Below are 8,412 nucleotides of genomic sequence, written 5' to 3' on the forward strand. Positions count from 1 at the left end.
CAGGTGTCCTCAGTCATTGCACACAAGCTTTGGAGCAGAAAATTGCCTCTCGTTGAGGTTTCTGGCACTGTCAGAAACAGCTATTCACCATATTGCCAGTACCTGTTCTGAGTTTCATGCCTTTTCATGCCACTACTCCATCCTGAGATTATAGTACTAGCACTGCACTCCTGGGCTGTTTTTAAACTAGTACACATTTGTGTGACATGGTGATTGCATGTCTTGTTGTGTTCTAGTTAACCTGCTACCCTTCCGTGTCTACAATCTACTTTAAAAAATTATGAGCCAGGGACAGTGGTACAGGCCTGAAATCTCAGCTTTTGGGATGAGGAGGCAGGAGCATAGCTGTTCGATCCCCACAACACTCCAGCCATGCAAAAGTGCCCTGAAGGCATTCAAGAAAAAAAAAAAAAAAAAAACACCCAAAAAACAAACGCACACAAAAAATCACTCCAAACAATAAAATATTATGAAACAATATGGAAAAGTATATAGTATAGGGCCGGGGAGATGGCCCTGTGGCATAGGTGTGTGCCTGGCAAGTGCAAGGTCCAGAGTTTGATTCCTGGTCCTGAAAAAAAAAGCAGCATAAAGTTTTGAGTGACACCCATGTATCCACCCAAAGAGTATTCTCCAAGGGATACACCATTGTCAGTACTTTTAAAGGCTGAAACTTCTCTTCCTGATGGCATTACAGTGCATCATACAAAAGCTTAGCAATTAGTGTGAAAGCAAAGCAAATTTCGCTCTGCTGCACGATAAATTGTTTCCTACATGGGGTGGGGGGCAGATGGCTCTGTGGATTAAAGCACCTGTTAAGGCAGACCTGGTTAGATCCTGGAGTGCCCCCGGGGCGCTGAGATGGTGATTGAGACAGTGGAGTGGTGCACACCTTTAGTGCCTGTAGCGTGCCTGTAATCCCAGCAGTTAAGAGGCTGAAAACAGAATCACTATGAGTCTGATCTTGTAGTGAGGCCCTGTAGACCCTGTTCTAAATCCATTAAAAAAAAATTGTGTCCTACAGTGGCCTATGGGCCCCACATGGCAGGCCACTGTTCTCTGTTATTGCACTCAATGTATTTGTCCACCTTGCTGTCCAAGATCTTCCTTCTGCTTAGACTTCATGCTTGACCTTTTCCTCTCTAGGATGTGCCGCAGACGACCTACTTTTATTCAGGCCTTGCTTCAGGTGCTACTTCTTCAGGTCATTTTGCAGTCACTATCTGATTGCCATGTTTTCTTGATCCACTTTATCTGAAATTACCTTATGGTCTATGTGTTTACTTTTTTATGTCTCTCTTCCATTAAAATGTGAACTAGAGAGCGGGAATTTCTCTTATCCTTATCAGTCCCTACCACAGAGTCTTGGCACTGCAGGTATTTGTGAGTGAATAAATGCGAGTTCTGTTTTCTTAAAGCTAGGACAAGTGGTCTAGTCTTTTGTCTTAGATTTCTCATCCACTTAATGGTCGTAACTTGCCTTGTCATCCTCCAATACAGCACCTCAAGCTCTTCAAAGTGGAAAAAGTCCTATGCAAATGGGAATTGGTACTGCTAATGTAGGTGAATCATCTGGTATTTCATGATCAGGAAAAGGTATAGTATACTTGAGTTATGTGCAGGTAGTGAAACAAGATTCTGCAACATCAACTGAATTGTGCGAAAATAGTAACTAGTGGCTTTTTTTTTTGGCGGAACTGGGGATTGAACTCAGGCCCTTGTTCTTGCCAGGGAAATGCTTATTCCGCTGAGCCATCTCCCTGGCCCCTAACTAGTGGCTTCTAAACTAAATATGTGTTCCTAGTCCTTGGAATTTTTGTCAAAGCCATTTATATTCTGTTGGTACCTGAAGTTTAACATTAAAACTGGTCAAATCAAAACAAAACAAAAAGCTGGTCAAATCAAACCTCACGACTAAGTTTATTCCAGAGGATGTAGATTTAAGTGACCTACATGCACTTTGGTAAATCACAAGTTCTTTATTTTACCAGCATGTTATGAAAAGAGGGCAGTTTAATCTTCTGAAAAGTAGCCAAGAATAAAAGATAATGAATTTATTATTAAATAGCAGTTTCGGTTTCCTTTTAAGTAGCTGCTGTAGTATCTCCCTCTGGGTTATCAAGAATTTCTTGAGTGCCAAGTTTGTGCTGTCTTGCTTATGACAGTTGATTTACCCTGAATCCAGTGCATTACCACCCTTACTTTTCCCACCTGTTCACAATGGTAGAGTCTCTAGGCCTTCTTTTCTACGTCTTTGTAATGAACTGACCTCTCCTGTTTTGCTGTTGAATGGCAATGAACAGTTTTTTCCAGAAAGCCTTTCTAGAACTCCAGCTTGGGTCTCCTTTTGTTCTCATGTACCATAGGATGACAATAATGCACAGTATTTGTTGTTCACTTAGAATTCCCACGAGAATAGAAGATCCATGACAGTAAAAGCTGTGCCTTTTGTCTTCAATGGGTGTAACCCACGGAAACATCATAGGCACTTGTTCTCATAACAGGCTTTATGATATCAGTGTTAATACTTCCGTCTTGCTAAAGTGAGGAGATATTCACTTGCCCAGGGTCAAATGTTAATGTTGGAATTGTAGTTTGAACTCAGAAGCCTGATATAGAAGAATGGAATTATCCCTTAAGAGATAGATAATAATAATATATAGTAGTACCTTGGTTCGCAAAGTTAATGTAACCTATGATTTGGGGAAAGATGGCTGCACTAGTGTTTGCCTGGGAAAGATGGCCACAGTCATGTTTGTCATCCAATGCAGAATTTGTGAACAAAAACAAAGTTTGGCCAAATGCTTCTGTTTGTAAATCAAATTATTTGCGAACATAGAAGTTTGTGAACCGAAATACAATTTATCTCTTTGTAATTTCTAGGGTATGGTTCACAACTTAACATATTTCCTTTGAATTTTAAAAATATTTACATTACTTTTTATCAACACTTAGACCAAAATGTTTTATGAGAAGGCAGATCCCTCCATCCCTCTCTCTTTCCCTCCCTCCCTCCCCGCCTTTCCCTTCCTCCCTCTCCCCTTCCCTCCCATACCTCTTTTATTTTCTTCTGTAATTGATGGAATCCAGGGCTTTGGCACTGAGCTGTGTATACAACCAGGTTTTTTTGGCGGGGAGAGTTAAAAGTTTGAGATGTGGTCTTAGTCATCCATGTGTGCCCCACACTTGGGGATCTTCCTACCTCAGCCTTCCAGGTGTGTGCCACCATGCTTGGCTGAGAAAGCATCTTTCTTCAAAGAATAATAATTGATTTTACAAAATTTAAAGAACTCACGTGTGAAAGGATGTAATCTTGTGTTCTGTACTGTTAGTTGCATTGGGTGGGTAGTAATATGCCCGATGTGTTCAGTGCCTTACAAGCATACATTTCATACGTGCATTTATACACATGCAGTCTGCCCCACGGGCCCGGTAGTTCCACATGTGTGGAGTAAACAAACCATAGATAGCAAATATTCCGGAGAAAGTGACACCTGTATAAAACACGTCCAGACTTTATTCCGTAAGGAATAAAGCTGTTATTTATTCCTCAAATAAATAAATAATACCTTTATTATTAATAAAAAGGAAAGGAAAAATAGCATAGGATATATATATATATATATATATACACACACACACACACATATATATATGTTGTACGCAAACACAATATCATTTTAGTTATTTTTTATGTATTTAGTACAGGGCATTATTCCCTAAATAATACCTTTACTTAGCATTTACAATATATTAGGTATTATAAGTGATCTAGACATAAAGTATATGGGAGGGACTGGTTACATTGCTCAGTGGTAGAGCATATGCTTAGTATATGAAGCCCTGAGTTCAATCCACAGCACCAAAAAGGAACAAAAATAGCATAGGATGTATATAGGTTGTATGCAAATACAGTATCATTTTAGTTATATATATTTTTTATGTATTTAGTACAGGGTCTGACTACATAGATCAGACTCATAGTGATCCTCCTGCCAAGCACTGGAATTACAGATGTTACAATACCATTTTATACAAGGGTTTTGTGAATCTAGGAATTTAGCATCTGAAAGGGGCCTTGTAAACAATCTCCTTAGATACAGAGGGGTGTTTGTATGTATTTGGTGATTAGTATTTTATTTTGGTGCTCAGGACCTTCAGCTTGCCAGATCCTGTACCACTGAGCTATATCTTTGGAGTTTTTTTTTTTTTTTTGATACCAGGAATGGAAAACTCAAGACCTTGCAAGGCAAGCCCTGTGCAGCTGAGCTGTATCCCCAGCTTCTTTGTGTTTTTTTTTTTTTTTTAAAATGTACTTAGTACAGGGTCTCACTACACAGATTGTACTCATAGTGATTCTCCTGTTTTTAGCCTCCCAAGCACTGGGATTATAGACGTGTACCACCATGCCCAGTCTCAATCACTATCTCAGTATAGGTTGGGGGAGATCAAACCTGGTCCCTGTGTCTGCCTAAGCAGGTGCTTTAATCTGCTGAGCTATCTGGCTGACCCTTTTTGGCCTTTTTAAGACAAGATTTTGCTGTGTAGTCAGGTTCCGGTGCTGGGATTATAGGTATGCTGTGATTATAGGTGTGTGCCACCTTGCCCATGCCTGCCTGGATCTAATGTTGTTTTTCAGACACATCTAATGGGCTTACAGTGTTTGTATTCCCCATCACTGTAAATCTTTTCAATCTGGGGATTGGATTGATTAAATTTTCCCTTGCTTTACCATACAGCACCTATGATCGTGTTTGTCAGCACATCAGGTTTCTTTACCAAATAATCTATCTCCCAAAGAAATGTTTCAAGAGATTTTGCATGAGATTCTTAGAATTCTGAGTAAAAGTCTTTAGTCTTTTGGAACAATTAATGCTTGTAACAAAAATTCTTTGAAAACATTAACTTTTCTCTGCAGTTCAGAACCTCTTTAGTGAAGGAATATAGTGTATCTAAGGGGTAGGTGTCATTCTAGAACATGCGGTGTTTCTCAGATCTTTCTCCTTGTCTTTATTTTCTGTGGCACTGGGGATTGAATCTAGCATCGCAACAAAGGCAAAGCACTGGGCGATATCTCCAGCTCCTGTGACTCACCTAATGAAAGAAGAAGCATAGCTGCTGTATCACACAAGGAGCCCCTTTTAGTGTGTATATGGTATTTGTTTGGCTCTCTGCATGTAGCTGTTAGTAGGATCTGTCCTTTAAACAGGATCATGGGAGATAGAACACTGCATCTTAACAAGGGGGAGTCGTCAGGTGTGAAGTTTTGGGCTCTCTGCCCCTATTGGTAGGGCACAACACTCCTAGCTTCTTGGTACTTAAGGTGATGATGAAAAATGGGACTCTTGAAGCATCTGTCTTTGAAAAACTGGTCTTATTATCTACTGTGAGTGGTTTAGCCAATTATGTAGCATGCTTTCTAACAGTAATAATAAAGCTGCTATGTATATAATTGTGATTTACTTTTCTACTAAGATTCTTAAATATTTAAGATGTGAGTTAACATGTTTCTTCGTGTTTTTATAACAGATGTGTCAAAATCATAACTTATTTTAAATTGGTCTTATTCCCCAAGTGTCTTTCCAAACCTGTATATATAGAACAACAAAATATCTAAAACATTTTTTTTCATATTCTCTTCATTTTGTTTTCGGGGTCATTTTCTCCTTCCCTACTTGGATCATATATTCATATGCATAAAATAGATGTAATAGCTATATCATTTTCTTTTACTTACTATAAGTGTAATATAACACATCTTTTTAGTTGTTAGCCAAATGAAAATTCATATTTTAAAAATTATTTTAAGGGGTGTGAAGGAGCATGCACCAATCCTGGTCTTGATCTCCAGTACCACATCCTTTTTCTTTTTTTTAAAAGACAGTAAGCTTTGACTCTAGTGTGGTGATGCATGCCTTTGATCCCAGCACTTGGAAAGCTGAGGCAGGAGGATCACTACAAGTTCAAGGCCAGCCTAAGCTGCATAGCAAGACTCTGTCTCAAAAAGACAAAACAAACAAACAAACAAAAACCATAGTTGATGTTTTGCTTATCAAAGCCCCTGGGTTCATCTCTGGTGTTGGAAAAAAAAAAAAAAAGTACTTGATACTAGACGTTTTAAACTTTCCTCACTGGCTATCATCTAATCCCAGCTACTTGAGAGGCTGAGGCAAGAGGTTGCAAGTTTGAGGCCAACCAAAACAGTTTAGTCAGATTCTGTCTTAAATTAGCTGGAGATACAACCCATGGATAGAGTACTTACAGCACATAGTCCTGTGCTCAATTCTCAGAATCACAAAAAAATAAAAATTGTGTTTTCTCTCAGACTGTAGTAAGTACTCAATACCAGCATTTTGGCTTCTGCCTTTCCCCCTCTGTGTAGGAGGGTAGGTCTGTCTTTTTGGTTTTTGCCAGTATAGTTTAATGCTTTTAAGTTGGCAAAAATTTAATGGATGCCAAGTTAAGTCCTTTTATTATCCTCTAATCATCTTCTATAAAATTAGAACTCAACAAATTGTAGAATACATGGTAATGAATATTGGCCAGGGGCCCCTGACAGGTCTCTTCAGTTAAACATTTTTAGAGTGTGAGTCTTGGGAAAACCTTAAAGAACGTTGAGTCCATTCCTTTCATTTTATAGTGGAGAAGACCCAGATTGCCTGGGGGTCTTGTATAAAGTGACAAGGTTAATTGAAGAGCAAAGGCCAAATTCCTAATCCAGTGTCTCATTTCGAGAACTAGCTGTGTTTAGGCAAGTTTTAGGGAGAGATTTTATTTTCTTCTTCATAAGTTACAAAGGAAAAAACAATCTGCAGAACTGAAAGCATTGTGATTTTATAGTAAGGACATCAGCCTCTACATATATTTTGTTCGGAGATATGTTGTTAGAAGACCAAAAACCTTTGCCAGTGAAAGCTTTAGCTAAAGATGGGTAAGTATGAGATTAAGACTCACTTGGGATAACAGTTCTGTGGTTGTGTTTTAGTGGACTTCTCTGCTGACATTTCCTTGTCTATTTATAGCAGTGATCTCTCTGGAATTTGCCTTCTGATTCTGTTTGTTCTTGTATGTTGCTTCATATTAACTAATATTCTCACTTCATTTTAAAAACTTACTTGAAAGGGACATTTGAGAAGAAAAAAGGAATGAACTATTTTAAAAGCATCTGAAATTACTGTTTTCATATGATTTATCGTAATCATTGTTTATGTTATTATAACAAACATATGAACAATAGTTTTTTAGAAATAGAATGGTAGGTTTTATTATTGTTGTTTTAAATTTGGAAGTACATGAAGGCCAGGCCTTGTGGTACCACTTTTAATCCCAGCTTGGAAGGCTGAAACAGGCTGATTATGAGTTTGTGGCCAGCCTGGGCAATTTATTGAGGCTCTGGATGCGATCCGCAGTAGCACATGAATAAGTAAATGTACGGGAAGCTTAAAGTAAACTCCTTTCATCTTGTGCAGGTATTACTTTTGATTTTTATAAATTTTGCCCCTTAACTGTATGTTAATGGAAATAAAGAGATTTTATAGGAAGAAAATATTCAAATGGGAAGGGGAACTAGGGAGTGGGGAGGGGAAAGGAAGGAAGGGAAAAGAAAAAAATGAGAAAGAAGAAAAAATGGAAACAAAGCTTTTGTAAATGAGGAAAGGGATTGAAGGGTGAATACAGAATGGGAAAAAGGAATCAAAGTATGTCACACGCAGTATAAATTCCCTATGATGAAATGATCCTTATGTAGAGTTAAAATGTACCAATGAACTTAATAAAACTTTTTTTTTTCCTTTTTGAGACAGATTTTCACTATGTAGTTCAAGTTGGCCTTGCAGTCACTTTGTAGCCCAGGGTTGAAACTCCTGGAGATAGTCCTGCTTCAGCCTCCCGAATACTGGGATTACAGGCATATGCTACCATGCCCCATAGGAGATTTTTTTGGGGGGGAGGGTGACAAGGGATATTTATTTAGACTTATATATAAATATATAATTTAAAATCAAGAAAATAATCATGTGACCTCCCAGCCTTCCCTTTTTGGCACAGCCTTCCCAGATCCTGCTTCTAGCCATTTCCTTCAAACTCCCGGAGTGTGGAAGGCAGGGGTCACTTCTTGGCTGGTTCTGCCTAGGCTGCCAAATCTGCCTCTTTCTGTGCAGCCAGGAACTCAGTTCGTTCCTTCTGGAAAGTGGCCAGCTCTTTGGCACTGAGGTCCTTCACCACATGAATGCCTGGGGAACGAGCAGAACCAACGATGGAGTGGACAACAGAGGACAAGTGTACATCCTGCAGGGGAAGGCATCATCGTGAGCTTTGATGTGAGCAATCTCATATATGTGCTTCAAAGTTACCAAGCTGGGGGCTGGTGAGATGGCTCAGTGGTCTAGAGCACCTACTTAGAACAAGCTTAGC

The 8,412-nt window shown here is 39.0% G+C and overlaps 1 pseudogene; it reads right to left on the minus strand.

Moving 5' to 3' along the window:
* Positions 1-8,106: 8,106 nt before the first annotated feature.
* LOC101588694 overlaps positions 8,107-8,412 on the minus strand; it is a 2,614-nt pseudogene continuing 2,308 nt past the window's right edge.

The sequence above is a fragment of the Octodon degus genome, unplaced genomic scaffold, assembly GCF_000260255.1.
Source record: "Octodon degus isolate 3935 unplaced genomic scaffold, OctDeg1.0 scaffold00167, whole genome shotgun sequence".
NCBI lineage: Eukaryota > Metazoa > Chordata > Mammalia > Rodentia > Octodontidae > Octodon > Octodon degus.